This window comes from Canis aureus, chromosome 26, assembly GCF_053574225.1.
Source record: "Canis aureus isolate CA01 chromosome 26, VMU_Caureus_v.1.0, whole genome shotgun sequence".
NCBI classification, from domain to species: domain Eukaryota; kingdom Metazoa; phylum Chordata; class Mammalia; order Carnivora; family Canidae; genus Canis; species Canis aureus.
Window position 1 is genome coordinate 32409491 of NC_135636.1, and position 12592 is coordinate 32422082.

The 12592-nt window shown below is 48.1% G+C and overlaps 1 long non-coding RNA gene across 1 annotated transcript; it reads right to left on the minus strand.

The window, feature by feature from the left end:
• Positions 1 to 9170: 9170 nt before the first annotated feature.
• LOC144298335 (uncharacterized) lies at positions 9171 to 12364 on the minus strand. Its single transcript, XR_013365289.1, has 2 exons — positions 12127 to 12364; positions 9171 to 11766 (listed from the first exon to the last, which is right to left on the minus strand). It is a non-coding gene; the product is annotated as an uncharacterized LOC144298335 (long non-coding RNA).
• Positions 12365 to 12592: the final 228 nt, after the last annotated feature.

Genomic DNA, 12592 nt, shown 5'->3' on the forward strand with positions numbered 1-12592 from the left:
GTGAAAAAGGCAAAGTCCCAGAGGAATAGCTGGAGCTAGGAAATCGGAATAGCTGGAGCTAGGAAATCGGAAGCCGGGGGACTTCTGGGATCTCCCAAGCAGGACCTCTTGATGTACAGAGGAGTAGGTTGTTGGGCCTGCTGAGGAAGGCAATTCTCCAGAAAACTGTCCTTCTGGCTTTGCTTTGAGGCCCTCTGGTGGCCCCGGTCAGTACTGCCTGCAGACCTAGAGCCGCGCTCCTTGGGATCCCTTATTCCCAGCTAGCAGGAGCCTGAGCAAGAGGAGGAGGCAAAGAGGCTGAGGAATGAGGTGATGGAGCCCCTGGTTCACCTGGGAGCTCTCCCGCTTTGCCCCTTGGCTCCCTAATAAATGTGTTGATGTACTCTGCTTCTTGCCACTTAGCAGCCAAGACATTGAACTGGGACCCGTGGCGACAGCAGACCACAGGGCAGTGCCCGCGTGGCCACCATTCACTTCTAATGTAGGTTCCAGAAAAGTCTAGGGACGTAAGCTGAGCCCACGTGCGTGCCCAGCCCAAATGGGACAGTGACCAAGTACTGTGTATTGATGAAGGTAGTGGGCTCTTCTCTCTTTGGACATGCTCACCTCCCCCCCTCCTGCCTGCAGGGTGAGGAGAAAAGCCAGAGAAAAGCCAGATCATTTGGAGGGCGGCGGGGGAGGCGCAGGGCCAAGGAGAGAGGGAGAGGGGAGCTCACCTGACTTTCTCACCCGCTTCCCGCAGATCTGCGAAATGGTCGAGAAGGCAACCACCTCTCGCCTGGAGCCCTATCTCCAGACTCTGCCAGGTTCGGAGGTCCCTTCCTTCTCTGGGCACCATCAGATGCCATGGCACCCAGGACCCCCGGAGCCATCACCACCCTCATCTCCCTAGAGTCCCTGGTGAACTTTCCCCATTGAGCACCTCTCCATCCTACAGAGCTGGATATGGGGTGACCACCTCTCTTGGGGGGTCTGCTTTGGAGGCTGGGGAGTAAGGTGACTGAGCATAGTGACTCACTATGACTGAACATGCTGGGAGGAGCACAAGAGGATGACAGGCACATGGGAGAAAAACATGCTAGCTCTGTCCTGGCTGCTTTAACAAAACAGGGATGCTCTGCAATCCCCGAGTAGGGCCCAGGATCCGCCCAGCCCTGGCCCTCTGGCTGCCACAGGGACCTTTCACAATCACACAACAGGTCAGGTCTCCCCCTCTTCTTGGAACCCAACAAAAACTCCTCTGACTCTCAGGACACTGAGCCCCGCTCCAAGTGACAAGGCCTTGCATGGTCTGGCAATGTGGCCAGCCACACAGTCCCTACATGCTCCCAATATCGCTAATTCCTCCAATCACCCTCTATGCCTCAACTGTACTCCTACTGCTACAAGATCTCTGCACATGTCATTCCCTCTGCCAGGACTGTCCTTCCGCTACATCTACCACCCTCCACCCAGTCGACACCTACTCCTCCTTCAGATCACAGCCCAAGCAACACTTCCTCTGACTCCCTGTCCAAATCAGGTTGCAGCCCCCGCCCCTCACCATTTCATCTCTGTTATGCCACTGATATCATCCTACGAACTTACGCTACCTAATAGAGTTGCAATTTTACATTTATTTTCTCAAGTATTTGATTGACTATCTTCCCCCCACCCCACCATGGACTGTCAAAGGACAGGGACTCTGACTATCTCACTCAGCTGTTTCATCAGCCCCTTGCATTTGTGCCTGGCATAGAGCAGGTGTTAATACATATCCAATGAATGGGTGAATGAATGAATACAGCACTCTCTTTGTGCCTGAAGTTACCATGGATCAGCCCCATCCCCATTCCAATTCTCCAAAGGCAACAGTCCATGTGAAAGAAGAGCCCTGCAATTGTGCAGTGCACAACACACACAACTGTGTTTGACTACCCTATTCATAACACTGTCTCTTTCCTGTTCCACAGTTATCTCAATGATTGACCAGGTTGCCAGCATTGACTACAGTTTAATAGGAGCTCCTCAAGTGAATTCTCAAGTCTTAGACACACCCTTCAAGGTAAGTTGCTATGGCGAAAGGATCTTAGAGCTGAGGGCTGGCAGAAAATAAGTTCTACCTCCCAGAGTCAGCTCCTAACCTCCTTCTTTAGTCCATCTGCCCGTAAGTTCCCATCCCTAGCCAGTGCCCACAGAAGCAATAGGAAATTAATACACCCCCTTTTTATTCCAGTCTCTTCCATGTTTCCCCTGGGGGTTGAGCTAGGTCCTGGAGTGCCATCTTCCTCCCATTTTATTTACTTAACAAACAAGTATATGCTTCTTACTCTGTGCCAGATGCTGAATATTGGTACAAATATTAACATATTTCCATTTTATGCCACCTCTATGAAGTTGAAGCCATTAGCATCATCCTTATTCTGCAGGTGAAGAGGTTGAGACACAAGGAAGCTAGGGACCCGCCCAAAGTCCCAGAGTTAGTAAGTGACAGTCAATCTCTGGAGTCCATGCTTTCCACCATCAGGCCACATCCTGAGCCCATGAGAACTCAGCACATATCTCCCAGCCGATTCTGTAATAGGGGATTTCAAGCAGCTGTCAGGTCTAAATTTTGTGGGGCCAGAAGGAAGCTTTCAGGACCCCAGGCCCACATTCTGGAGAGGAACCAGGGCACAGGAGGCTTCCCCAGGAAGGCTTTGGACACCTCTGCCTGGCACCCTCTCTGGTAGGAACCTTGGGTGGGTGACGTGTCCTTCTGTTTCCAGGGTGAATTCTTTGGCCAAAACGGGCACTCCCGAGCCCCCTTCAAGGCTCCGCCCATCAGGCTGCCAGAGAAACATGACTACATGGTCTACTTTGCTATCTCTGAATATGTCTTCAACACAGCCAGTTGGGTCTACCACCAGGCTGGATACATGAACTTCACCATTCAAAACCAGCACGTGAGTAGGGGAGGGAGGAGGCTGCGGGGGGTAGTCTCAGGAGAGAGTGGCAGGCTGGACTGGAGACCAAGCCTGGGGGTTTGGGGAGCCAGAGAAAGAATGTATAATCTGAAGCCTACCAAATGTGGGTTCAAATCCAGGCCGTGGATCCCAACAGTGCCTATTCCCCAGGGATCATATGAGCGATTCTGTTAAGAGCTTGGTGTCTGATGCATGATACATATTAGCTATTATTGGCAATACTTAAAAAAATATAAAAGACCCCGTGGTATCATATCGGTCCTCCAAGCAGATGCCAAGGTGGCACTAGACTTGGAAGGGGTAGATTAGGGGAGTGCCTGGGAAGGATGAAAGGGAGAGGAAGGAGGAGTAGGAGGGGAGAGCCCTCCCAGGGAGATGCAGGCCTGGCACCACGGAGGAGAGGGGAAGGCAAGCACACTGGTAGCAGAAGTGCTGCTGTGCAGCTCTGAGGAGACTCAGCTCAGCTGATGGAGCGCAGAGCGGAGCCTGCTGATCAGAGGGGTGCTGCGGCAGACAGAAATCCGGCGAGTCCGGCTCCAGGCTAAAAGCCTGTGCGTGATCTTTCTGGCCTGACCACAGGCAATTACAAAGGCTTGACCTGGTGGGTCCTCCCAGACTAGACTTGGTGCCTGGCCGGTGCTCGTCAGGTTCTGGAGGGAGCTGTGGCGAAGGACATAAGCCTCCGCCCCATCCCCTCCTCAGACTGGCCAAGCTCTTAGGCTTATCTGCATTCCAAGCCTAGACACCTCACTCAGAGGCCTCCTTACGGGTGGAGGGGATGGGAGATCCTCAGCTGAGATTGCTTAGGTGCCTCTGCTGAGACCCCCTTGCCAGGGCCTGGAGGACGGTTTTCTCCAGTCTGACCCGGTACTCAGTACTCCTCTACTGACCCTCCTCCCCCTCCCACACCGGGTCCATAACACAGCAGGAGCCTTTTCTTTGGGGGCTCCTCTGGCAATAAGGTGACCCCCTCCTTCCCTCTGCTGAAGCATCTGACCTCACAGGTGCCATGCCACAGGGGAAATGGAGTGGTGGGGCCGGTATCCTTTCCTGTTTAGCCTCTTGCTTACACTTTCACAGTAAGTGAATGAGGGCTTGTTACTTTGGGTTTGGCTCATTGTCTCAATCCTGCCTGGTTGGACAAAATTCTCCAGCACTACACTGGCTGTGCTGCGCTCGGGTCTGGGGCTGGGGGCTTTCTGGGACATCGTGGCCCAGCATGAAAGTGTGGGGCCTGAATGAGGTAGCAGGGGGCTATCAGCCAACTGCCCTTCTTGCGGGAGACCCTCCCGAAGGGAGGTCTGAGCCATGCACCCCCCAAGCCAAGCACTATGATAAGTGCTATGGGAGCAGTCCAAGTAAAGATGGGATCTTGAGAGAGGAGAGATCAAGGAAGATAGGCTGTGTGCGGGTACAGGCAGGGTTCACCACACTAGAAGATCAGCAAGTCAGAGGATTGGGTAGAGAAGAATACCAGAAAGAGGGTTAGAAAGGGTTTGAAGGGAGGGATGCCTGGGTGGCTCAGCAGTTGAGTGTCTGCCTTTGGCTCAGGGTGTGATCCCAGGGTGCTGGGATCGAGTCCCACATAGGGCTCCCCGTGAGAAGCCTGCTTCTCTATGTCTCTGCTTCTCTCTGTATCTCTCAGGAATAAATAAATAAAATCTTTTTAAAAAGAAAAGAAAAGAAAGAAAGGAAAAGAAGAAAAGAAAAAAGAAAAAAGAAAAAAGAAAAGAAGAAAGAAAGAAGAAAGAAAGAAAGAAGAAAGAAAGAAAGAAGAAAGAAAGAAAAAAAGAAAGAAAGAAAGAAAGAAAGAAAGAAAGAAAGAAAGAAAGAAGGAAGAAAGAAAGAAAGAAGAAAGAAAGAAAGGAAGGAAGGAAGGAAGGAAGGAAGGAAGGAAGGAAGGAAGGAAGGAAGGAAGAAAGAAAGGAAGAAAGGATGAAAGAAAAGGTTTGAGGGGAAGACATACCTGGAAATAGATTCAATCCAGATTGTGGTGGTTATGAGATCTCATTGGCCCTTGAGGGGGCCAAAAATAACAAAAACTGACCCAAAATAACAAAAACAGACTTATATTTACTGAGGTTCCAGGCATTGCACTTAGCACTTTACCTATACACTGTCTCATTTCATCCTTGCCTGTTCTGCATGGTGAGTGCTACGATTATCATCCCCATTTTACAGATGCAGAACCTAACAAAGCTTGCCAGCAAGCCATCAGCTAAAAAATGGCGGGAGCGGTATTTGGACTCGACCTGTCTGACCTCAAACTCCGCACTTCTAGCCACATCCTGCATCTCAAGTAGCCTCCTGCTTCTACTGCAGATTTCCCCAGACTCTCCAATCCACCTGCACACCAGCTCATTCCCAGCCCTTGTTCCTCAGGTAAGATCTTTGAACATTCACCACGGAGAATTCGGAGAACCCCATCTAGACCAAACGTGGGGATTGTAGCTGCACATCAGTGCATCCTGCCCTCCCCCCGAGCCTCTGCCTTCTTTCTCCAGCTGGCCAGGATGTACCCCAATATGGAGCTAGAACTTGAGATGTCACCTGAGTCAGCTCCATTACTGATGTTCACCCCTGGAAATGTGACCCTCATGCCAGCAATAGATGTCCAGGCCTTCGCTCTCAAGCCCAACTCCTCTGACCGCAAGCCACTCTTCCAGCTCAGGGTGGTAAGTGTGCCCCTGGACAGGGCAGCAAAGGGTTCCATCTGCCAAAGTGTAAGCCCCTCCCTCTACCAAAGGACAAGGAAGCTGATAAATTCTGGAGGCTACTTCTGCCTGGCAGCAGCGTGAGGGGACCTTGCATCCCTGGCCTGAACAGTCAGGCTTCCCAAGGGTGTACTTAATCAAATCATACATTGGCAGAATTGCAAGAAACCTTAAAAGTCATTCACACTAGCTAAGTTGGACAATTTTAGCTGTTTTTCACTGTTACATTTACTATAAAAATAAGTTCAATTTAAAGCATAACTCTTTTGAAGTGGTTATAAATAAAATCATTAAATTACCTTTTTAAAGAAGGTATAAAATGTAAGGAACTCATAATGGCAATACTCTCCAAACTGATTTACACATTCCACACAATCCCTATTGAAATTCCAGCTAGTTTTCTTGACAAGCTGATCCCAAAATTTATATGTAAGCTCAAGGGACCCAGAATAACCAAAACAATCTTGAAAAAGAAAAACGAATTGTAGAACTCATAGTTCTCTGTTTCAAAACTTACTGTAAGGCTATAGTAACCATAATTATGTGATAGTAGTACAAGGATAGACATACAGATCAATGGAATAGAATTGAGAATCCAGAGATAAACCTCCACATTTATAGTCAACTGATTTCTAACAAGGGGACCAAGACAATTCAATGGGGAAGAATAAGCTTTTAAGAAATGGTGCTAGGGCAATTGGATATCCACATGCAAATGAATGAAACCAGATCTCTTCATTATACATATACAAAAATTGACTCCAAGTCAATTTGGGACTCGAGACCCAAATGTGAGAGCTAAAACCACAAAACTCTCAGAAAAAAACAAAACAAAACAAAACAACAACAACAAAAAAACACAGTATTGAATCTTCATGACCTTGGGTTAGACCTTCTTAGATACAACTCAAAAGCATGAACAAAAAAATAAAAATGGATAAATTGGACGTCACCAAAGTTAAAAACTTCATGCTTCAAAGGACAGAATTCAAGAAAGTGAAACGACAATCCACAGAAAGAGAGAAAATATTTGCAAACCATATATATGAGAAGGGACTTGTATCCAGAATATATAAAGAACTCTTACAACTCAGTCATAAAAAAGACAATTAATTTCAAAAATGGGCAAAACACTTCCTCCTCTGGGAAGATTGAGTAGATGTCCATTTCCTTCCCTACTCCTGCTGAGTACAACCCAGAACCTTAAACATTATATATAAAATAAACAAGAAAACTCTGAAAGACAGAGAGAAGAAGATATATCAGCCAGAGGTCTCCAGATCTAAGGAACAACATGATGATGAACTCCCTGGGGTTTCTTTTTGCCCTGCATATTCCAATTTGGGGCAACCCAGAAACACCAATAGGCATGAACAAAAAAAGCCCCAACAGCATCCCCCTCTTTCTAGCCAAAGGACTAAAAAAGGGACAACCTAGTAAGATAGAAAACTTGTAGACAATCAATAACTTTGCTACTAAAGCCAAACACCAGAGAAAAAGCTATGGCCCTAGCCCCACCCAGGCCAGCAAAGGCTGACTGGGGAGCTGAGGCTTACACTGGCACGAGGCTGTAACAACATGCCCTGACATCCCTGCTGGGGGGGGGGGGGTAGTGTCAGTGGAACAGAGAAAAGAACAAATGAATTCGATATAGAACAATAGAAATTACCCAATCTGAATGCATGGGCCTAAAAAAATGAATAGAGCCTCAGGGACCTGTACGACTACACAAAAGTTCTCATCTTACTGTCCTCGGAGTCCCAGGAGGGGAGAAAGTGGGAGGGGCTGGAAAAAGTATTCAAAGAAATACTTTGGCCAGAAATTGCCCAAATTCAGTGGCCTGGTTCAACCCCACACCTGGACAGGTCAGGCTTCATCCTCATACCCAGGTGTCAGTTGGTGGTGTCTTTAAAGGTCCCTGGGACTCAGGGCCTCTCTGAACTTCTCATAGTAGCCTGCTTCAAAGCTCAGTCATGCTTATTGGTGAATGGTCTCCCTATTTGAATGTTCCGTGTCTTTAGCTTGGGCTTATTTGCCCTTGTTGATGCTTCCATTAGGACCTCTAAAACCTCAGCTCACCTTTCCTAGAGTCAGCTGTGGAGTCACCAACATCCTGCATCTTCAGCCCAAATTCCTTGGGGTAGCTGCTTTTCACCCACATGTCTCATATCTTGCTGTGGTTTCTGAAGATCTGTCCCCTGGACTGGGAGCCAACAGGACTTCTATGTCACCTGAGATTCTGGGTTATCTTTTTTTGCTTTTTTAGACAACAAGCATCTCTGCCACCATCAATGTGAGCTCTGACAGGATTGTTGGTTCAGTGACCCCAGGAAGGTAAGCGGCCATGGGCAAGGGTAGGGGGAAGTGGGGTAGGATGAGGATAGCCAAGCAGCAACCTGAGCATTTAATCTGGTCACTGCTATGGCTGGGGTTACCCTTGGAAACAAAGATCTCCACTGGGGCTGGCTTCACCTCTAATCCGGGGGCCCCTTTGGAAAGACATATTGACCATGTCTCAGTGGGGAAGCCAGAAGCCAGACAAGTTGCCACATAGCCCAGGTTACATTCAGGTCCCCTCTCAGTCTCAGGCACCAGTGGAATTGCTGAACTTCTGCAAAGGGATTACTTAAGAGCCATAATCTAGTTGGAAGATATGGAGCTTTGCAAGGACTTTATATGTAAGATTGAGAAGAACAGTCAGTACTGCACATCAAAAAAAGGAGATTTTAGGCTGAGGATTAAAGATGCCCCCAAGCCACTCCTTGCTGCCCCACCACCCAGATACCCAGTCAATAGGAGCATACTCACTAAATCCAGTGAGCCAGTGGGCAGGAGAGACTAAACTGTCAGCAAGGGTTGGCACTTGCCCTGACGTCCTTCTCTGGGGCCCTCACCTGTACCCCGTGTCTCACCCACTCTGAGCGCTGCTCCTGGCTGAAGAACAGGTGCAGCGGGTCCATCAGAGGAACCAAATCCTGGCCTTGGGGTTAGATACCCATTGACTCAGAGAGTGCACTGACTTCATTAAAATGCACATCATAAGAGGTCCTTACAAAGAGAAGCTAATGGTGAGCATGTGAGCATTTTTGGAGGTCCCAGAATTTTAAGTTCATGCATCAGCCTGGCTTGGGAGGTGTGCAGTATCTGAGAGGACAGCCAAGGGCTTGGACTGTGGAGACACAGCAAAATGAGGAGGATCTAGGAGGACCTCACACCATGGTTTTATCAAGGGATTAGCAAAACTACTCTGCCCCATGAGCAGAAAGCAAAGAGATCATCAGTCCAGGGTGGTTAGAATCCCTGAACGAGGGAGCTAGGCCAGCAGCCAAGAGGATCAATGGGGGGAATTGAGGTTTGGCTTCTATAGTGACAGCACCCGAGGCCTCCAGAGTCACTCTGCCTTCCTTCTCTCCGCTGGGTGCCAGCTGTCTGCCAGCAACGCTCAGGTGCCTCTCTCTACCATTGTTGTTTATTCCCATGTTATGCAAATAATACATGTTCATGGCATGGAAATTGTAAAAGCAGTCTTTAAAAAGATTTTATTTATTTATTCATGACAGACAGAGAGAGAGAGAGAGGCAGAGATACAGGCAGAGGGAGAAGCAGGCTCCATGCAGGAAGCCTGACGTGGGACTCAATCCCGGGACTCCAGTATCGTGCCCTGGGATGAAGGCAGGCGCCAAACCACTTAGCCACCCAGGGATCCCCCTGTAAAAGTATTTTTTAAAAATCCTCTACCACCCTGCCACATAGAGACTATCATTACTAATAGTTTCATTTTTCCTTCCAGTCTTTTCTTAATACACATTTTTGTCATTGGACATACAGAGCACTGCTCTTTGCATCCCACTTTTTTTCAGTAAATATTTATACCCTCATAATTTATTTAAGTTATTGAAGATGCTCAGCAAACGTTATTTTCAACAATGCCACTTCTTCTTAAATCACTGTGCCTGCTGAAATCCTTAAATGCACAAGCACCAGGTTGCAGAGGAACTCTTAGGCACCCAGTCCCCAGAAATGGCCTTGTCCATAAGCACTGCACTCCCTAGAGGTAACTGCGAAGAAGTAGCAGCCACGTCTTGGGGTGACCCGTGCTTCTCTTTCTCCACACAGTAAGCTGAAGTTGGAACTGAAACACTCCAACATCAATTTCATCGACGTGAGTTGTTTTCTCCCAGACCCTCTTGCATTTCTTCTCTAAGCAGGGCTTCAGGGGACTCCTGGAGAAGCACCAAGGACCCAGAGAAGATGCACTACAGTCTTGCAGGAAATGGATACCATGTCTAAAAGTTAATCATTTAAGGAGGGCGCAGCCTGAGAGCTAACAGGGAGACAGGACGTGGACGTTAAGAGCACAAGCTTTGGAGGAAGATAGATTTGGGCTCTTTTACCAACTGTGCCACTTGTTACTGTGTGACCTTGGGATAATTACTTAACCTTTCTGAACCATTCCCAGTAAAATGGGAATACTAATATCTACTTCAACTACTTCAAATGGGAACTGAACATGAAACAGGGCAATGAATTCAGTAAGACACTTTGACAAAATGTCTCACATAGTAAGCTCTTGGTATATTTTCACTGCTGTAATAATAGCGGCCCAGGTGTACAATGCCTTACCCAAAGCCCTCAGGGCTGATGGGCTTCAGAATTGAGAATTTATGAGAGGTTAACTTGGGACATGCACCATGTGTTATATAACTCTTCCAGGAGGATCTGGGGCAGCAATCTCTAATCAAACACATTAATACTCCTGCAACAAAATTTTAAAATATTCATGCAAAGTGGAATAAAGAAACACTACATATCCCCATGGCAATTCAGGTCATGTTTTGCCATAAAATGAGCTCGTATGTACTGATGGAGAATGAAGTCCAGAGAGTGGAGTTTAGGAGATTGTGAAGAAGGAATTGTAGTTGTGACAGTCACAGTCAACCTGTTTTGTAAGTGGGCTGGCATGTCAGTGTTTCTGGAGGTGAGGGCCACTAGATGTTCTTCCCTTGGACTCCTGTTTTCATTCATGTCTTATTTGCTCCCTTTGTTCTGCCCCCTCCCCCCCCCGCCAATCCAGGTGGAGCTGATGGAAGTCATCCTCAATTACTATGCGCTCCACACCATATACCCCTCCCTCAATGGTAAGAATAGCTGCTACTGACAGACACTTACTCAGTTAAGTGTCTGACTCTTGATTTTGGCTCAGGTCATGGTCTTGGGGTCCTGAGATGGAGCCTCAAGTCAAGCTCTGCACTTAGCAGAGTCTGCTTGGGATTCTCCTCTCCCTTTGCGCCTCCCCCTGCTCTCTCTCTATCTCACTCTAAAATAAATAAAATCTTTAGGGGTGCCTGTGTGGCTCAGTAGGTTTAGCATCTGCCTTCAGCTCAGGTCATGATCCTGGGGTCCTAGAATTCAGCTCCACATAAGGCTCCCTGCTCAGTGAGGTGTCTGTTTCTCCCTCTCTCTCTTCCTATTGCTCCCCCTGCTTGTTCTCTCTCTCCCTCTCTCTCAAATAAATAAATAAAATATTTTAACAAAATTTTAAAATACTACCTTTAAAAAAAGTAAGTACCTGCTACTGACTGCCCCACGTAAACGTCAAATTCTACCCTTTCTGTAGGATTCATGGATCAATCAGTCATTCAGTTATTTATTCAACAAGCTGAGCCCCTCCTTCTGCACTGGCAGGGGTACTGGCAATCCATGAGCCTGCCCTTGAGGAGTTTATGCTCTGTTGGGAAGGTAGATGTGTAACAGGCAGTGACAACCAGTGTGATAAATGCTGTGACAGGAGTCACAGCTGTGGGGGAGTTAGGAGGAGGCACTGACTGTGACTCAGAGGTTGGTCCAGACTTCCAGAAGGTGAAGGTCAAGTTGAGTCCCAAAGCACAGGGAGGTAGGCCAAGGAGTGGCAGACCAAACGGCACCTGGAGAACACCTGGAGTTAGCACACCTGGGTTCTGGGCCAGGTTAGGTCATTGACTTGATAGGTGACCTTGATGGAAATAATGCTTGGCACAGTGGCTGCCTGAGAACCCATGCCTGGACTTACTCTAACCGGCCTCGCCGTCCGACTTCTACTACCACCAGAGAAGAGCAGGGAAGTTGTCCTAGAAAAGAGAAAGTGGAAGAGATGGTGGTCCTCAGGGATGAGTCCACTGTTGTAAACACTGCATGCCCCATCCTGGGCCATTTTGGCTGGTGGGGGCTGTCCACATCTGTCCCCTCCTGAAGAAGCTGCATTTATCAGGCATTTGCATCTACATGCTCCCACCAACAGAAAACCAGCCCTGAATCCAATAGCCTACCTCATTTCGAAGTAGCCTGCCCTCTCACCGGCCAGCATCTAATGCAATGAGCGTGTCTCCGCACCTCCCCAGCCTTCCCCCTCCTGCCCGTGTCTCTCTGCTCTTTATCTTCCAGCAAAGCTTGAGGAGGGCTTTCCTCTCCCTCTGCCAGTGGATACCTACCTCAACAGTTCGGAGCTCCAAGTCCATGAGGTCAGTGAGACATGGGGTCTGGGTGGAGAGTTCTAAGACCTCCTGGGAGGGCAGGTTTGGGGCCCTCTAACATCTGGTCATAATGTTTATAGAAATTTTTGTTTTAAATTTTGGAGTACAGGTGGCAAGTTTTGATTGTATGGAATCTTGGCTTCATGTAGAATAGCTCAGTTTCCAGTATTCAGTTCAAACAGGTCAACTGAACATCAACAGTGTGCAAGGCCCATTAGCCGTGAATGGCAGGACTAGAGTGTGCAGAGGGGTCCAATTAGATGCACCAATTCTGGGTTAATGAGCTGGAACCTCGATGGTGGTGTGAGAGTCTCCACTGGGCCACCAGCTGGCCTTTCTGCCCTCAGCAGCAAGGGATGGTCCTGGAGAAAAATCGCCCAGGCCTTTTAGTGCAAGAACCACCTCACAAGCAGGATCAGGGACA